Source organism: Phaethon aethereus (assembly GCF_964289735.1).
Source record: "Phaethon aethereus genome assembly, chromosome: 15".
NCBI classification, from domain to species: domain Eukaryota; kingdom Metazoa; phylum Chordata; class Aves; order Phaethontiformes; family Phaethontidae; genus Phaethon; species Phaethon aethereus.
In genome coordinates this window covers 12,709,084-12,727,991 of record NC_138591.1, presented here as the reverse complement: position 1 = coordinate 12,727,991, position 18,908 = coordinate 12,709,084, and positions in this window count along the sequence as shown.

Genomic DNA, 18,908 nt, shown 5'->3' with positions numbered 1-18,908 from the left:
TCTCCTTTGAGAGATCTCATCTCCTAACTTATTTAAAACTATTACTTCCTTAGACGTTGCATTAGTCTTACTAAGCAAAGCAAATAAGCAGCTACAACTGTGCTTTTTTTTTTTTTTACATTTGCTGTTTTAACATATCTTTGCATTTCAGCCTTGATGCACACTTTTCTTCTGTAAATATTACAGTGAGGCTTGTCACAGTTGCTGGAGATGAGGTTGCATCTCCATTCTTGTGTGAGGGTTCCTTCAGTGTTATCAATCAGTAGATTTATTGAAACTGCAGCAAAACCAGGGATTCAAGATCCTCAAATGCAAGTGAAATTCACAATGGGGAAAAAATGTGGCTCTAACATTAGCATATAGTTAAAATATTAAAAGTGACATGGTGTCTTTGGAAAATACTTAGTACAAATATGCTGTGTACAATACATTGACTGAATTTAATGGTTTGAAAGACCAATAACAGAAATAGCCAAGTTTACTAACTTCAGAACTATATAATTTCCATTAATCTAAATTTAGACATATGTTAGCATTATTTAAAATATTTTTCCTCAATTAGTCTTACAAAAATTTGCAAAATATCACATTAAAACTTAGTCCAAGTTTATTTTAATTCCAATTCATAAATTAAGTATATTAAAAGTTTGCCCAAACACATTGGGACCAATCTTGGCAGTACATATGCAGTCTTCCCAAAAGCCCCACTGAATTCAAGCAGATTACTGCCTGCATAGTTGAGTAAATGCTGCAAAAGTAGACTGCTATTCTAACAGACATCCGTCATCCATTTCTAGGTATATTTGCACAGTTTAAGATTAAAGAGAAGAGCTGCAAACATGGTAGCATCAACCTCATGCTGCAGAAACAAACATGAACAACTTCACTCAGGAGAAACAAGAAAACAAAATTTGCATTTAATGGTATTTAACTTACCCTTGTAATTTGTGTGTAAAAAGGAAACACTTCAAAAGCAGCGTAACAAACACTAACATCCCTGCACTTGGGAGATTAAGTTACAAATTTAGTATTTTCATGGAGAATATTTATTCTGAACAGCAGATGGATTGATACATAAGTGATTGCCTTCTTTACACAAACAGCTGCACACTTATCTAAAAGAAGCTACAACATAACTTCAAGAAGTTTGGAATCCTGCACTTCTGAGGATATTTTCCAGCTGGGGTTTCCCTACATCTTGCCTGCTACATAAACCCGTATTGGAAGGTCAGAAACTTTCTTCTTACTCAGTCCCTTCCAAAGCAACATCAAATTACAAAAAGGTTTCTCTTTTCTGAAAATTACCTGTTGCAGAGTACACTTGTCAACAGAAACAAGCAGCCAAATTATCAGGTACAAGAAATGTTTCCAAAGGAGGGAAAAGAGGGAGTGGGGTCTAGTGGTCTGGCACAAGGCACATTTCTGTCTGTTACTGACTTGTTAGTGGTGCTGTGTCTGTTACTTTATCTACATTTGCATTATCAGCTGTAAAATGCTTACCTCAGACATGTTAGACATCTAAATTAAAAGCCAGATTTAACCCCCAGATTCATGAAAATAACTCCATCATTTTCCTCTTGCTCTTAGAAAGAGTGGTGTTAAGTAAGGTAAGTACAATCACCCTTTTTTAAGAAGAACTTGTTCTCATGCAATGACACCAGTTAGCCAAGAAAAATACTTCAACACATTAGATACCAAATTATTGCCACTCTATTTTCATTAGAGGTGGTCTTTGTTGCAAAAGTTTAAGCCATAATTCAAGAGATCTCTAAAGCAAATTGCAGATCTACTCAGTAATCCTTGCTACATGGAAACACCATTACACAAGACTTGATACATTTTGTGAAACAAAATGGTAGTGAGAGATTACAGGTAAGTGGCTAGGTTAAGGGACAGAGGCTTACTTAGAATTCATTCCAACTCTAAAAATGTTTCTAGTTCCAGCAATAAACTCCTTTTACACTTAGGGAATATTGCTGTTAATCAGTAACAATATATTTACATGCATCTTATCTGCCACAAACATCTAAATTTCACCTACCCTGGAGAAAACTCCTGAAACAATCAAAAGCGACATTGATGCAAAGTCATTTTTCAGTACCACACAGGATCAAGTCTGAAATGAAACCACTTGACTCAACAAAAACTTAATGCATAGAAAACAAGGATACAGTAATGTAAACTTACTCTTGGGAGGCAAAGTTACATACATGCTAAATGAACTCTAAGTAAAAATGGGAAAGAACTCAACTGTTTTCAAACTTACTAAAACATTTGGTCACAGATGGCTCTCTTATTGAAAACTGGCTTAGCTCCTCATTTGGCAGTGTCCTTTCTTGCACAATTTACCAAGTCATGCATGAAATGATGGCCTTAAGCTACTCTCAGTTTTGAAAAGGACATGAGCTGGCTGCCACATCAAAAAAGGAGGCAACATCACTGAACAGAGCTTGAGGCTGTTACAGCACTTCAGCTTCTCTGCAGACAACCCCCAGCAGGAAAGGAACACCCCAGGGACAGTTCAGCCAGAGTTCCTTCTTCCCACCTCACCTCCAATTATCAGAGTTATTGGGGATTCACCAAGATTGTGTCTTTACCTCTTTTGTAATCAGTTTCCCATATCAAATGAATATTTAGCTTTATTTCCAAACTCTGCTATGTGGTTCCCAAGAGGAATTCTCTTTCTCTGGGAAATCACTGAATTAGTCAAATCTAACTCCGAGGGTCAAGCCAGAATCTTACCATGAACTCTGTACTTTTTAATTAAAACTGCTCTATTAACAAAGAAATCTGTGTCACAGCAATGCGGTCCTGTGAAGACTGTGTCAGTAACAATCCCATTACACATCCAACTGTTGGCACAAGGTCTGGGCTGCAGGGAATCAAATCAGGTGTAAATACCTAGCTTAAGACTGCTTCTCTTCTTCCCTCCCTGCTCTCCCCATAACTGGAAATTGTGAAATATCAGTATATTTCTAATAAAACCTTCTAGGAACACCCAAGAACACATCTAACCACTGCATAGCCAGTACAGCTTGTTCATTAATACCTAGAACACTAGAGGAGCAGTCAAAAATTGCCATTATTTATTTAGGGACAAAATATGATCTCCTAATCCTCACTGAATTCAGCAAGTGACAAGCCTTTATGAATCAGAATTTTTTTAAATACTGTTTTAAGCCTTCTTTCACTCACACTCTGAACCATATAAATCTGTCTCCTGTATCTATTTCTGCACAGCATGATGGGCCTCCTAGCCAAGTAGTTACTAGCATGTATTAGTCTATCTAAAGGATGCTCAGATTCCTGGTGTATAATGACAGGAGTAGTTTTGCTCTTGCCTCACATGGTGGAACGTTCTCTGTCTCCACATTTGAGATGGTCTACGTTTATGCAGATTTTATATACTTTAAAAAGCCCCTATGTATATAGCTGATATATATTTTCAAAGTTTTACCAAAAATTTGTTTTAAGTCAGAGATTACTATCATTCTGATCTTTTGAGGAAACCATGCATAATTCTAAAGCCTAGCCCCTTGAATAAGTACACATGTATTAGGTATCCAAGGGGTTGGACAGACTTATAAGGTTTGAAAACATTAATTAGAAAAATACCTTATGAATCTTGAAGATAGGTGAGCTACTTGTCTTACCAATTTCTATTATTTTTTTGTATTACTTGTAAAACAAGTAATTTCATGGAATTATATAATTATTTATTTATTTATATGTTATATAATTATATTCCATATTTCATGGAATATCCTAAATTTATTTCACTTAAAATCTGATTCAATTTTCAACACAATTCAACTTTCAACACAAAGAAAATTACTACTTACTTATGACTGATAAGAGACAGCAGCGACCTCTCACACATTGTTCATTGGTGCACTTGTTTGCTAAAAGAAAGCTGTACTGAGTGGGAAGCACTAAGATGCCTACACTGCATCTGCTTCTCAGTGCTTCACTAAGCAAATTTTTGCTTAGGGAGTTGAGACTCTTCTAAATCCAGAAAATTAAATTTAGTAAAGGTCAGTGGAAGCTTCTTATCAACACAAAGTTACCTCAGCTCTAGCTGGAAGATATTTTTAAGATGAGTAGTATTTTGCTCCTTGCGTCCAACCCATTTCTCCATTGTAGGCACCACCTCTATTAAAACTAGGTGCTAAAGGCTTATGAGACGTCTGAGCCCGTAGGAATAGATCCAAGATAGAAAAATCCCCCTTGAACTTAAATTACAGTTCCACATGAGTCAGAGCCTTCTGTTACCCATTTCTGCCATACATGTTACATGGCTTTTGTTCATATACAGGAATGCTATTGAGCCACTTGAGAATTAGTTTTCTTTAAAGTGCAACTGTCATGGTTCTTCTAGGTTCTGCACTTAATCTGCTCTTGCTCCAGTGTAAGTAACCTCATTCCTTGCTTGAAAGGAAGCCTCTTGCTTTTCCCTGTCCAAGGAAAATCCTAGGCTATAGTACTTTCTACACCAGCTGTGATTATTAGCCGATCTAATTAGTTTAATTTTATTGGCATGGCTTAATCTCACTGGTGGGAACAACAAATAAGACAAAAGGGGCTTTAAATAAAATAACATATTAAAACATATTTGTCTCCTACCTAAAATGCAGGCTTAGCTCACCCAGATGACCACATTTCTAGCAACTGATATCCAAATCAATTACTACTATAGTTCTGGAATCTCCCCCCAGGTAAAGCAAATGCTATTTCACCTACCTCTAAACTTTTGTCTGACTGACAGTAGCTCTTAAGCCTGGAAGAACTGGCTTCTACTTGTCATGGCAGGGGAGGTCAAGTTGGATGGAAGAAGGAAGGATTCAAGGAATTTTTCAGGTGGCTAGAAATAGAAGAATTGTCTGCCCTCTTTCCTACCTGCACAGTAACTCATACTGAAATAACCCTTGGGAGGAAACACGCCTTTTTCTTGTGGTCATTTCTGTACTGTCAAAAGTTACAGGTTTAAATAGACCTTTTCCCAGAAACGTTAATGTTGATAATTGTATTCTTTTCTCCTCTCCTGCCCTAACGAGACAAAAGGTAATAATTCTTTCCTGTATGAATTCTGCAAAGACAGGTCAAGGACTGTACAGGCTCATTTCTAGCTTTTTTATATCATCGCTTCTAAACCTCAAAGGTCACATTATTGCTTTAAACACTTGACTGGAGATGGGAAGCTCCTAGTTCTCCAGGTGTCACACAATACAGTTCTAAGTTGCTTTGAAAAGGAAGTTGAGTTCAGAGGTTGAAATTTATGTGAATCTTATATTTGGGAGCCTCAGCTACACCAGGGAGGATACCGCTGACCACAGGCTGTGCTTACAATATTCCTACAGCCTGATCTTTCCAAGAGGGTCCAGTGTTCAAGACAGTTTTGTTGGCATTCAATAACGTAAATCACTTGCACAAAGATTTGTGGTGTTTTGTGGTTTTCGTATTTGAACATAGATGAACATAGAGGTGCATCCTCTCTGATAAACCATTAACAAATACAGAAACTGAAAACAAAGCAAAAGTAATTTTTTTCCAAATAAAGAGCCTTCTATGATTTACTGGAAGGACTTCATGATCGTGACCTCATTATAGCAACTTAAATGGATATGAATGAAATCTATGCTTACATTATTGACGTTCTTTAAATTGAGCTCAACTACTGTTTGACATACCTTCTGCCAAACAGTAGCACTGATATCAACACAAGTATTGAACTTCTTTTTAAATTCATAAGATAGACTCAAGTCTCAAGTATATCTTTTGAACTATAGATATCCTCAGTTTTGTTTTACTTGACCATCTATATACCATGCACACATTCAATGACATTAAAACACATGCAGAGTTGGTGTTTTTCTTTCGGGCAAAAAGTACATATGCAGAATTATCTAGACAAATATAAACAGCTGAAGGTATTTCACCAAGCTATTAAAAAAATTGGTCCCAGATCCACTTTCTGGAATTAATATACAATTGCTTAATTTTTATAAGCCAATTAACTGGAGCGTTGCTTGGCAGACAGTTGTATGCTATCTACTGTCACGCAACTACTTCTGTTCCCACCAGTCCTTTCTATAACAGATTCTAAAATAACTGTGATACATGTAGGAACAAGAGTATTTTTCTGGTTTAAGCCTGCCAGATCTTATCTTTCATCTGCAGAAATCAGACAGATTTCTTGCTTTCTTGATTTTAGCCAGAAAGATAAAACACTGGAAGATGATAACCAAAAAGATAAGACTTTCTTCTTAGACCTTCTTGCTAAGTGGGGAACAATGCACTCTTCCAAAGTACAGAACACTGGGCAAGGGTTCATGTGTATTTACCTTGTATTGTGTTTATCTTTACATATCCGATTAGACTCCCATAACAAAATCCACAGAATATGTGAGTATTTGCAGGAGAAACAAGTATGTGCTTCTGCTGTATCCCAAGCTAAAGATAAGGAATATAACCATTTTATATTAAGTAAGAACTTTTGAAACACATTAGGTTTATATTCACTCCTACGCAAGTAATAACTGCTTGACCTCACTGATCTCACTGTTGTCCTAGTCCATCACAGATTTATTTCATGGTTCCAAGTTCCCCTTGATGTAAGGCTGAAAAACTTTGAACATCATATTTTTTACAAGTTGACTTTTCCTCTTCGCTGGTTATCAACATTCATCCTTGAATGCAGGTGTAAGAGCTGTTCATCCCAGACTAACACTTCAAGGTTCAAAAACAAAATGAAAAATAGACTCTGTGTTTCGTCTTTGCAGACTTTCCAGCCTTCTTTTTTACCCCAGTGGAACAAAATGATCTTTTTAATAACACTAATTCCTAGACTGGCTGTTTACTCCAGGAGTGAATTATAAAGTTGATGGGGGGGGGGATTTTTTCCTCAATAACCCCATTTGGGGGATGGGACAGGAACATCTTAATGCTCTGAAGTAGGAGTTGGCTCAGTTTAAATCAGAGGCATGGAGTGGGGCAACTCACTTTAACCCTTCATTATTTTGAAAATGTCTTCCTACCACTTACAAGGGTTTATTTGGTGTCTTTTACCTTCTTCAAAGCTTTATCAGCTCCACTAGCCATGAGCATGTATACACACATAAGGATATGTACAGATGTTCATCTTAGCTCATCTACATCTGTTTCATTTACTCAAGCTGCTTTGCTCTTGCTAACATTATGGCATTTGAAACATGCTCACAGCTGTCATAATTCCCTGATGTTGACAATCCTGAGAACTTTGATGTTTGGCATAGCCAGATCTTCTAGATTTAGTGTCATTAAAATGTCACCACCATCAATTACACAAACACTCAAACAGTTAAAGATAGTACTTACAAGAGCAGCGTTATTGAAGAGAGTACAGGAGGATGGAGAAAGACTTTCCAGAATAAGAGTTTAACATCAGTGACAAAAACAAATTCAAAGGTAACAGGGAGGAGACTGTTTCAATGCACTTTCTAAGGTAAACCAAGCATCCTGGTTTTTAGCTACTATGATTCCGAGTGATACACTTTCACCCTTCCCTCCATCATCAGCTGCCTCACTCAATTTCAATTTATTTAGATTATACTAAACAAACACAGAAATATCAAACATTCTCACTAACAGCTGGCACTATAACTTCAAACCTCTGTCACTTCCTGACACACTAAAGTGGTGCATCAAGCCTATGCTTTCTCACCTGTTTCTTGTTCTTCAGAAGATTATTAGCTCCTATACCTTAACTACTCTACAAAGGGAACATTGTCATCTGTGTATCTGTGGAAGGATAACCAAATTTAGCCTCAGACTAAAAAAATTACAGCCTTTCACTCATTCCTCCACACACCTTATTAGCAAGTACATTAGTTAAGAGAAGCAATGAAAACCTGAGGACCATCTGACTATCTTTGTGCAATAAGCCAGTTCCCAGAACAAGGTCAGAGAGATTTGCCTTCTATTACATCTCCTTTTTTAAAGTCTGAGGTCAGTTTGAAAAAAATCACAGAACACAGCAATGTATATGACAATACGGGATACCAATAATTACTGTACAATTGAATAAGAAAGTAGCCAAGAAAACTTTTTTCCCCCTTTGATAATAGTGTACAACCTTGACCCAAAAGAGATGTCTTCCAAGACTTAGTGGAGCATATTCTGAAGAAAAAAGCCACACTCAGCTATCTTCTTCATGACAGAGACTTTTGGTTCCTTAAAAAGTCACCTAAATAATCCATATACAAAATTGCTATACATTTACTATTTCAAAATACAACTTTTTATGCAAACAGTATAATGTATATATTGTAAATATATCACATCAGGCAAGATTGCTGACTAACTTTGACAATCTTTCTTTTCTCCAACCAATCATAATATGTCCATGAAGGGTTGGTACTTTCAACACGTTAAGATTTTATATTTCTTTCTTCTTATAAGCTTTGAGATAATCTGCTTCTTACCTTGATTTAATCATATGTTTTGCCTGTGGCTTGTTAAGTCAATGCAGTGGAGCAGTGGCAGGTCCAATGCTTTCACAGGTACAACAGCACTTTTGTAAACAAAGGTTTATTTTGTTCCCTGAAGTTCAACAAACTGCTAAGTTAAACCTCATTTCAAGATGATCAATTAAGGCACTTAGACTGCTGAGACAGAAGAGTATGGGCAGGAATAAAGCTCAGTTTCTAGTGAATAGTATTTTCTCATTCAGATTGTTTTCCAAATAAGTTAATTTTATAAGTATGAAGAATAACCACACATTTCATCTGACAAATCAGCACAGATCCATAACCTTTGATTTTACATATATCCATAAAAAGACACTAGCTTATGACAGGAGGGAGCAATAAGTCAAAATTCTAACTGAACTTATAAAAATTATAGTATGAAGCACTCAGTTTCTGAAAGACAGACTAAAAAGGTAATCAATAATTTCTTCTCTAAAGGGCAAGTGATTAATCCTCTATAAACCCAGTAGGTATTTTACTGGAAAGCTGCACCAAGGGGATTGCTGCAGAAAGAAATTGTTTCCCTTATATTTCTTATACTCAAATTATTTTTTTGTGTGTTCCTGTAGAGGAGGGCTATGGGCCATTCAAAATAAGGTCTGACCTGAGAGTTATTCACTTATACCAAGGTGCAGACTCAACCTGTATAGCTGTGTTTCAATAAGCCATGCCCTGCTGCAGCTAAACAAACACATTAACAAGTGTCAAAAAGATGCATTCTAGTGACTACAAAGAATGCTGAGAGCCCACCACATCTCATCTCCAAGAAGCACATGCAGACCAAACCAGTTTGTATATGTATCGCTTTGGAGCATACAATTGTTAATGTAAGTACATGAAATCATGTCTATTTTTAATATCAAGTACATCACTATATAAAATGCTCCCCTTGAAGTGTCATATGCTCAGAATAATTTACTTCATTCACAAGGGCTTCTGAATAGTTAAAGCTCTGGCTAAATCCCAAAATTCCACTATGACTACTCTTACCAAGCTGAACAGCACCCCAGTGTTCAACCTCTCTGAGAAAAGGAAAGGGATCAGCAGGATATAATCCACTCCCTAAAATGGATAGAAAGATGGTCTAAAAGTCAAAGGACATTAGAAGTACTCAAAGGGACAAAAAGCCACTCTATACATGGTCTTGAATAGCAATTTCCTAACAAATGCTGCGTGTCACCAGAGTGCAGCAGTCTTGCATAAGCACAAAGCAACTGCATGCTGCACGTTGTTCTATAGGAAAGGTAAACTTAGAACATGAAAATAGCTATTTCAGCAGTTACCATGCCTTCCAAGTGCAGCAGAAGAATGACTAAGCTTGTTAAAACTATGTACTGTACGGGCTGCTTGTAGAGACATTGGTACTAATTCCACTCAGTGAGAACTCCTCTGATCCTGTATGGTGTGAATGTCGGTCTTCAAGCTTCTTACACTTTTGCAGGCAGCAGTGAAATGATGTATTGAAAGCTTAAATTATGTTCAAACCAAATGCTTAAAATTGTCTCAGACCAGGTTTAAATTCCAGGCCTGCAACTGTACTGCAGTTTTCTCAGTTGGATCTAGAAGGCTCTAGTCCATGAAGCTTCCTTGTTGGACACTTCATTATAATTCCTGTTGCACAAGCTAAGGAAAAATTTCTGTATGGTTATGTCCAGCTGTCCAAAAAGGCAAGTCCAGAATGATACCAAACATATGACTGGAGTATATTTGCTCTCAGAGCAAAATTCTAGCCACTATATAGAAGAATTCCCCCAATCTGTACTAATATTTGAAGAGTAACAGTTGGACAGAACACCAAGTAAAACAGTTGATTCTAGTCAACTGCATTGTTTTGCAAAATAAAGTCTATCCTGCATGAAACAGCCCAAAGTTGATGTTCAGCATAAGCAAGTTATTTTAGTTTGTTTCTGCATGGAAACTACATTCAAAACTGGGTTGAAGATTTCCAGTGCACAGCTATATTTATATTGTTTACACAAAAACTGAGAACCTATCCACATACTGTCCACATCAAATTACTTTGTCAAGGTATGATCTGTAACTACTCTTGAGTCATTTATCATGCAGCCCTGATTACTTAGTAGGCATCTAACCACAGGAAAGGAAAACAAATCATGTAACCTCGTGCTGATTTAACAATTGTTACTCGTGTATTGTGACATGAACTGACAATGCATTGCAGTTCCAGCACTGCATTGCATCAGAGGTTAAATAAGCAAAGAAACAGGTAGGGTGAAGAACAGCACTTCTACCTCTTCAGAGATGGTCACAACAAATAGCAAAAGCAAACATAAATTAGCCAGAGCATAGCTGGCGTTGAAGAAATCCCCTTATTTCAGTCTTCACCAGACTAATCCGCTTGGGGCATGGGAACATTTATAGAACATCACAAGCATGCAGTCACAGCACACATGCACATGAACTGCCTTCAAGTACTCCGGACTATACACACAAGCAAAACAAATTACAGATGATGCTTCCCATCTTCCCTGACCCCGGTAAAAAACAAGCCTCAAAACCCTTCTGAATAGAGACTAACATTTCAGTTCACTGCCTGGAGACTTGAGTTTTTTGCTTTGTCAAATGCAGCACTGGGATTGCTTTATTTCTCCTGATGCTCTTCTAATCAGTTTGTGAAGGCTATGGGCATATACTCCAACCCTGGTCATCTATTTAAGAGCACGCCAAGTTTATAAGCGGAACCATAGCTTCTTTCTCACTAAAAGTCTACTACAGCTACATCACTGCCATAGCCTGCCTGGAAATGTCTGGAGGGGAAAAAAAAACTAAGGACAGAACACAGATACCACTCTCTTTGTATCCCTTTTCCCTCCTCTACACATACACAGAGCTCAGATCAGATTATTCAGGTTTTGGCTGCCATTCCCAATTCATAACTGAGTTTGTACTTTCATTCCACTATGTAAGTTTTAAATTTAGGTGTGTTTTCCTTTATAAAAAGGGAACCTAAGGTATAGCTGGGTCTCATTGAACCACAGGCTTAAACTTTTTCACAACTCCCTGTGAAGTGTTAGTACCATCACTTGTGAAGGACCAACTCTGTCTGCTTTGTATGTCAGGACAGACAGAAGAATGGTCTTACAAATCACTTTTATGCCAATATTTTTCCCAGTGCTTCCATGGATTCACTTCAATGGATCCGAGTTTGCACCTCAGTCCTGACTATTCCCATCACTTTAAATAGGTGAAAAGGCACTAAGTGGAAGGGAAAGAGATGCTGCAGCACAGCCAGGAACCTAACCTTCCTGCAGATCCTAACTCTTCCACATCAAATCCTTCTCTTCCCAGCATACCAGCATTTCTGTAAGTGTAATCATTGTGAACTAAATCCATATTGCCTTTGCAAAAACTTTAAAAATCTACAGGTGATAGAAGCTAAGTGATCTCTGCACAAAAGTCAGGACGGAAAAGAAAATGTGTGGGATTTTCTCTAACTAGGGATATGTCCCCCACTCTTATATTTCAGCATCTCACAATCTCTTAATATGGTTATCCACAGGACTCTTGTGATTAAGAAAAAGGGCAAATGTTTTTCCATCAGCTTCCTTGGTGACGAGTAATTTACCCTCTTTTTCCTTAGCTTCTTTATCTTTACATAACATTACATAATAATATAGAAGTGTTCTGTTTCCCAGCAAGGAATATCTCACATGTTTTTTAAACACATTAAAGCAGATTTACTTTGAAGCTTTGAATTGCTTGTAGCTTCCCCTAACAGAAGCATCCCAAATACTGCTATGTGAATGAAGGATATTTTCAGTTCACTGGTTAATCCAAGATAGGAAAACAATTTTGTTCCCTTTAAATCAAAACTTTACTTTGAAGGAATGCTGGGATATTAACCTTTTAAATGGACGTCTAAGCAAGATAAAATTGTTTCAGAAACACCAGGCCAAAATTATTTCTGTAACAACTGGACAAATTCAATAGGATTACATAGCAATAGGATACATTTGGCTGGCCCAAATCTGAGTTTTCTACTGAATAAATATAAGTGGCCAGAAAAATACGGCCCAGTTCTACTCATAAGTACTACAGGCAGGTGTATGAGTTGAACTCACAAGTAGAACACCTCAGAAACTTCTCACTTTGTGTGCCCTTTTATCTGTCCCAACTCCTCAAAAGAGCTGCTGATCCTGTAGGATCCCAGTGCCTCCAGTGAAGGCTCTTCTGCCTGCCTCATGAAGTATTTTGAGCAGATCAGAAAGAATAAATTTCTGTTAACCACTAGAAGTATGCCACAGTATCTACCTTACAGCCTTACTCCCTGGGAGGCCAACCTTTTTATATACTATTAAATGTCTTTCTCCATCAGGGCATTTTTAGTAATGTTAACCCATAATACACTCTATGAACACTGTCTCCAATATCAGAAAGGATAAATAAACAAAATTTCACATAGAAATGTATTAGTTGTAGAAGGAACTTACACTTTAAGTTATAAAAATATTCCCCAGTAAATTCAGTTCAAATTAATATGACAGAGCCCATGTCCCATGGGGGGAATGCATAATTTGTACAAACTCTCAATAAAAGACAAGCTCGATGTTATAACCTCAGAGCAACAGAAGCAACATCATTGCAAGTTCAAATTTTTAAACAAGTAAGCAAAGTGAAAAGAAATTCTTCAACATTTTATTTTACCCAGAACAGCGATACTTTAAATACAGACCTGATAGTATTAGCAACTCCAAGATGTAATAATCTTGTCATAACAGAGAGGGCACAGGATTGGTTTATTTATAATGTTATCATGGATACTAGCAACACATTTAAAAATATTTAACTGTTTTTATGCATAACTGCAAAAAAATCAATCTACAAATGAGCAGATTTTCACTGTTTACAGTGTAGAACACTGTGCATTAAAGGTCATAGTTTCTCTTTGCCAAGTTCATATCTGCTCTTTGAAAGCTACAGCAATACTTGTAGATATCACCATTCTGCACAAATTGAAAAGGAAGGACTAAGCAATAAGGAACTAACAATGGTTACTAAAGAAAACTGCTTGAATGGGTCTGTACAGCATCATTTGGTAAAGAGCAATAATTTGTTCTCTCAACTCATGAGGTGCCGGCTATTTTGTTTTTAATGGATTATTCCCCTCTCTCCATACTTGAAAAGCTGCTTTTTTTTTGTTTTGCCCTAGTTTCATTATTATAAATTATTACGTTTGAATCAGCTTCTGACCTAGATCTTAAGAAACAGGATATTTCCAAGCTAGAATTCAGAGCTTACATATTCTCAGTGACAGCCACAATTCTGGGACACAAGCTTAGACTAATGCAGGAAGGGGAGGGGGGGAAGAATTGCAAAGTGGGTATTGACATTTCTTTCAGCTAGGTGTCCAAAACTGAAAAGGACAACAAGCAAACACAGAAACCACTAGACCCATAATGAAGAAATGGGCAAAATCAGCTAGTAAACAAGTTGTACTAAATAGCTACAATCTAGAATGTTGCATTCAAGGCCAGACAGAAGAAATCTCTTTGCTCAGCAGGAATGAGAAAAGGTCTACAATAAGAGCCTTTTTTTGTTTTCAAAACCTAAATCATATATGACTAAATTCCAGGACAGCAGAAACAAAAAGTCAGCCATATAATGGTTTGTTCAGAACCCCAATTTTCATCAGCTAAAAAACCAGTCAGTTTCCACACAGTTACAATACCCAGCAGATAAAACAGATGGGTAACCAGCCCATTTCCATGATGCGCATTCTTGTGGTCTATAAATAACCAAGTAGGGACACCTGCTTCTCGGCAATGCGATAGAAATGCATCCTCCCTTCTCTTCTGCTTTCACCTTGTTCATTATGGATAAGGATAAAAAGGGATAAAACACAATTAAACAATAAAACTTTTCCCTTGCCAAGACAACACATATTCTGCCACTGCAGCCTCAGCACAACCGGCAAACAGCAGGTGCCATCCATTCACTTGACTGAAAACTACTCACCATCTCCCAAATTAAACATATTCTGAGGGAATTCATGATGGGGTTTGTTGGGTTTATTTTATTTTTTATTTTACAGACTCGCCTTCGATTAATTGCACTGAAATCACTAGTAAACTGCTACTTATGTTGTATGTTTATTCTACTAAACGTTACTTGTTTTGCTTTTAAAATCTGTTTAAGTCAGAAAATATCATGCTGCAAAAATTTTGGAGAGTGACTCTGGCCAATTCTTTTCTTCCTTCTCGACAAAAACCCATAGAAGCCATCCTCTAGGGTAAGATGACAGATAATTTCTGGTGGACTTGCCAAAGGCGACTGTGACCTTCTGTTGCAGACACAAGCAAGCTGGTAATGTAACCTGTTCTCTCAGGAGTTGTTAGGATTTCATCATTTATTCAGTTCCAACCAACTCACTCATGTCTGTGTGAAACTTATGAAATTAAATAAAAGAGCACCTGAAATACACTGGGCAGAGGCAATTGGAGGAGAAGAGATTTCTGCCACTGAACACAGATATGATTCAAGAAGAGACTGTTTCATCTGTACAGGTCCCACAGCTGCATTGTCCAAAAACAAAAACCACGAGGCAACATTCTTTCACAATGCAGAAAAACAGCCAGCACTATCTCCCAAAAGCCCTTTATGGTTTTTGTATTTCTTTTACTCCAACCACTTGCACCTTCTTTGCAGATCTGGATGAAATAACTCCGTCCCTCTCAAGATTTGCAACCTCATAATTGGTCAGTCCAGCTTCTTCAGACACCTCATCTGCCACTTGAACATTATCTTTTTGCTATATTTACCTTAGATGCATTTCTTCCAAACTCCCTAATGCCACTTTCCTCTATTTGTTTTCATTATGAGCTAATGAGTTTCATTTCCCTTCCGGCTGGTTTTTCTCTCCTAGGTATTCTCAGTATCTACCTACCCCTCTCACTTCATAACAGAGAGGACATATCAGAAATTTCTCAACAGGCTGCTCTTCTAGAAAATAAATGTTTCCATAAGGAGTACCAGCCCTAATAAAAAAAACACTGCTGAATTTCCAGTCAGAACCAGAAACTGGCCCAGAAAACGGTTTACTACCACTCACCTGGAATACAAACCCCTTGAATCAAAGTCTCAATTTACATAACGCTGAAGGGACTGCCTCCCAATTTCAGAGCTTTGGAAGCTCATTTATGTCCATACAGAACAGGAAAGAAGTATCGAAGTCTGAAACCAAACTATGCAAAATGAGAAATGCTTCCTGTCTTGCTATACTAACAGTCAACTACCATTCAAAAAGAAAAGAGAAAAGGAGGACCTGGGGGGGAATAATCAAAATCCACATTCTTCACAACCAATAGAGCCATGAAGAATTTAGTCTTTAGTAGTGACTCTTGCGAGTCTCCTTATCATCTCACTCTTGCCTACTTTGTTTTCCTATTGTTCTATGCACTGTATCTATTTGTTCTATGTATTTTGTGAATTTTCCCAAGTAGAAACTTATTTTCTAGCACACGTCTATGAAGTTAATATACAAATAAATATATATATTAAACAAACTACACACCACAGTTTCTATATTTGCTTCTCAACTCTAGCATTTTGTATCAGAAGCGGCCCTCAGACAAAACTGTCACACACACAGAACCAAAGTCATTACTGTCATCACTTGGGCTGTCAGCCCAATTCTATGCAAAATTAAATGACATGCAACTAAACCCCTTAAGACTAAGTTTAAAAATAGCCAGCACAGATTCATTCACACCCCCAACAATGGCATTAGACCAATAAACTCAGATTCACAGACTAATGCCCTTCAACAAGCAAGGAATTCTGGCCAAATCTTGACCTAAGATCAATGGTAATACCCTATATTTCAAAATATGAGTTTGACTTTTCTGCTTAATTGTTTTAGCAAAGAGTAAAGTATTTTATCTTCAACAGTTTCATATAAGAAATGAAAAAAGTTACTGTTCTGTTACCAAATAAATATTTTTTTCTCTCTACATTGATTATTATATGGAAAATTTAAATGCTCAGATTTTCAGAACTGCAGAGGATGAATGTCATGGCTAGCAATTAGTTCAGATAATGTGATTGCTTCAAACATTCCTGATCAGGTACTGATTCAACAGCACTAGAAAACATTTATTTACCCCTAAAGCAGTTATGAAACAGGTATAGTGAACCATTTTAATTAACACTTATTCATCACCACAAGGTAGATAAAGCATTTTCAAATGTTTATTTTCCATCTCTGTATGAGTTCATTTTTAATGGTTTCTTTAGCTTTTCTAAATTCATTTAAAAGGTAATTTCCAACCTACATTCAATATCCTGTTCTTACGGTCATAACTAAAATATGTTTTAAAATAAAAGATGGATAATGACCTTCAATGAATGATAGTGCTGAGCATTGCAGTTGTACATGATTCACGTTACAGACCATGCTTCAGATGAATTTACGTTACTTCCTTGAGATGCTAGGGACACATGTAGTAAACTGCCACCAACTAATGGGCAGTTTCTCTATTTTATTTGCACGGCAGGACAAATAATAAAGTGAAGGGAATTAATTTGCATTGCCCAGGGATTTTACTCCCTAGCTAACTCTCCCTCTCACTTGGATATGTTTACCTATACGGAGAGGAACCAATAAAGAAACCTCACTAAAAAAGGTTAATGAATTTTACAGCTTCCACAGTCAAGCTGCTCTACAGAAACTGATAAAGCAAAAGACGTCTGAGTATGCCTCAGCCCCATACCCATCCAGACAAAAATATATTGGGAACTGCACTTAACAGAGTATTTATATTTTTCCTATATACAATTTGAGGCAGTAGAACTCAACAGTTCAAATCAGAACTTCTCCTTAAATTAAAAATAAGTTTCACCTAAAGAAGTAACAATTGAAATGGGACACCTTGACATTTCTATACATCCTTTCTAGGAAACACAACTTGTATTTTCATTAGATCAGATTTTATATATTTTTCAGCCCATAGCTTACTTGGTTCATGACTAGATTTGTGTGGGGTTTTTTTACTTTATTTTTGTCCTGGGGTGGATGCTGGATGTGGTTTGGGTTTAGAGTTTTAACCTTCACTTATTCCAGTAAAGGGAACAGTTAAGATTTCCACCATGCATATTCAAGAATTACAAAGCTTGGACTCATGATCAGTTAAGAACTTTGATATTCAAGAGACCCTGATTATACACCCATGCAAAGTCAAAGAAATTGCTTAATAATTCATATTTATGGCTAGGTCCTCAAATTTGAGGGCTCATCAAAATCTAGTAATTACTAGTGAGTTACAACTTAGCTATTTTCAATATTTAAACATTAATTAAATTAACATTCATTCAAATGCTGTACCAAGACCTTTAAGAAGTATGTCAGAAATGACTGTCTCATCTAAAGCATTCATGAGATGAGATTTGCACAAGCTGTAAAAGCAATGGATTTCTGTACAGAGTTAATCAGATGCTTTATATTAGTATGAAAAGGGACATAATTTAGGATACATTAAAATAAATAATTGCTCTTAGTTGTCTTTAGTAAAGGGTCAAAACTGACATCTTTCATAAACCTCCTCCTCTTGTCCCTGTGCCCACAAACTCACAGTTTCAAGGAACTCTGGAGTCTTGTGTAAATACCATAAAAGCAGCTTTTACCTGGGGAAAAAGGTGCACCACACAGATTTTGGACATTAGATTTCCTTTATTTGGATAGGGTAAATTTCCTTGGCACGTTGTAGTTTAAAAAAAAAAAAAGTGGAAAAACGCCTAAAAAACCCAGATGCTTCTACTGAGCTTCCAACAGCTGACGCTGCATAGTGTAGCCAGAGTTAGAAAGCCTCAGTAGCATCCACATGACATGCTACAGCAGCTTCAGGAATCTGGTATACAGAATCCTCTACAAAACCGTCACAAGTTGCACAACAGTAAAGTCTCAATGCTTATTTAATCTCAAAAGCACTTCTATTAAAATAGTAACTCCATAACCATTGCCAACAGCATTTACATCTTTTTAGCAAAATCATAACTCAGGCGAAGGACAGAGCAGTAGAAAAAAAATGGCCAAAAGCTGAACCTTCATTGCTTTGAACAATTCACAAGTGTAAAAAAACCAAACTGCTGGAGATTGAGGTCTGAATGCTTTGAACACCTGCGCTCAGAAAAGAAAATGGATGGGAGAAAACTGCTAAGGAAATTTCATTGATAAATCAAATCACTTCTATTGTTCCCATGCTCAGAAGTACATTACAGCAACCAGCCTCATCTAAAGTACACTCGGGTCTGAGCAGCCACTGTTTCCTTCTAGAACTATGGAAACATGAACTTGTTATTCCTGATACATGGCCATTCTCTAGTTACACCACAAAACTCCAGTCTCATCTCCCATAGGTCACCTCATTGTTAGCTTCAATCTTTGAGCAG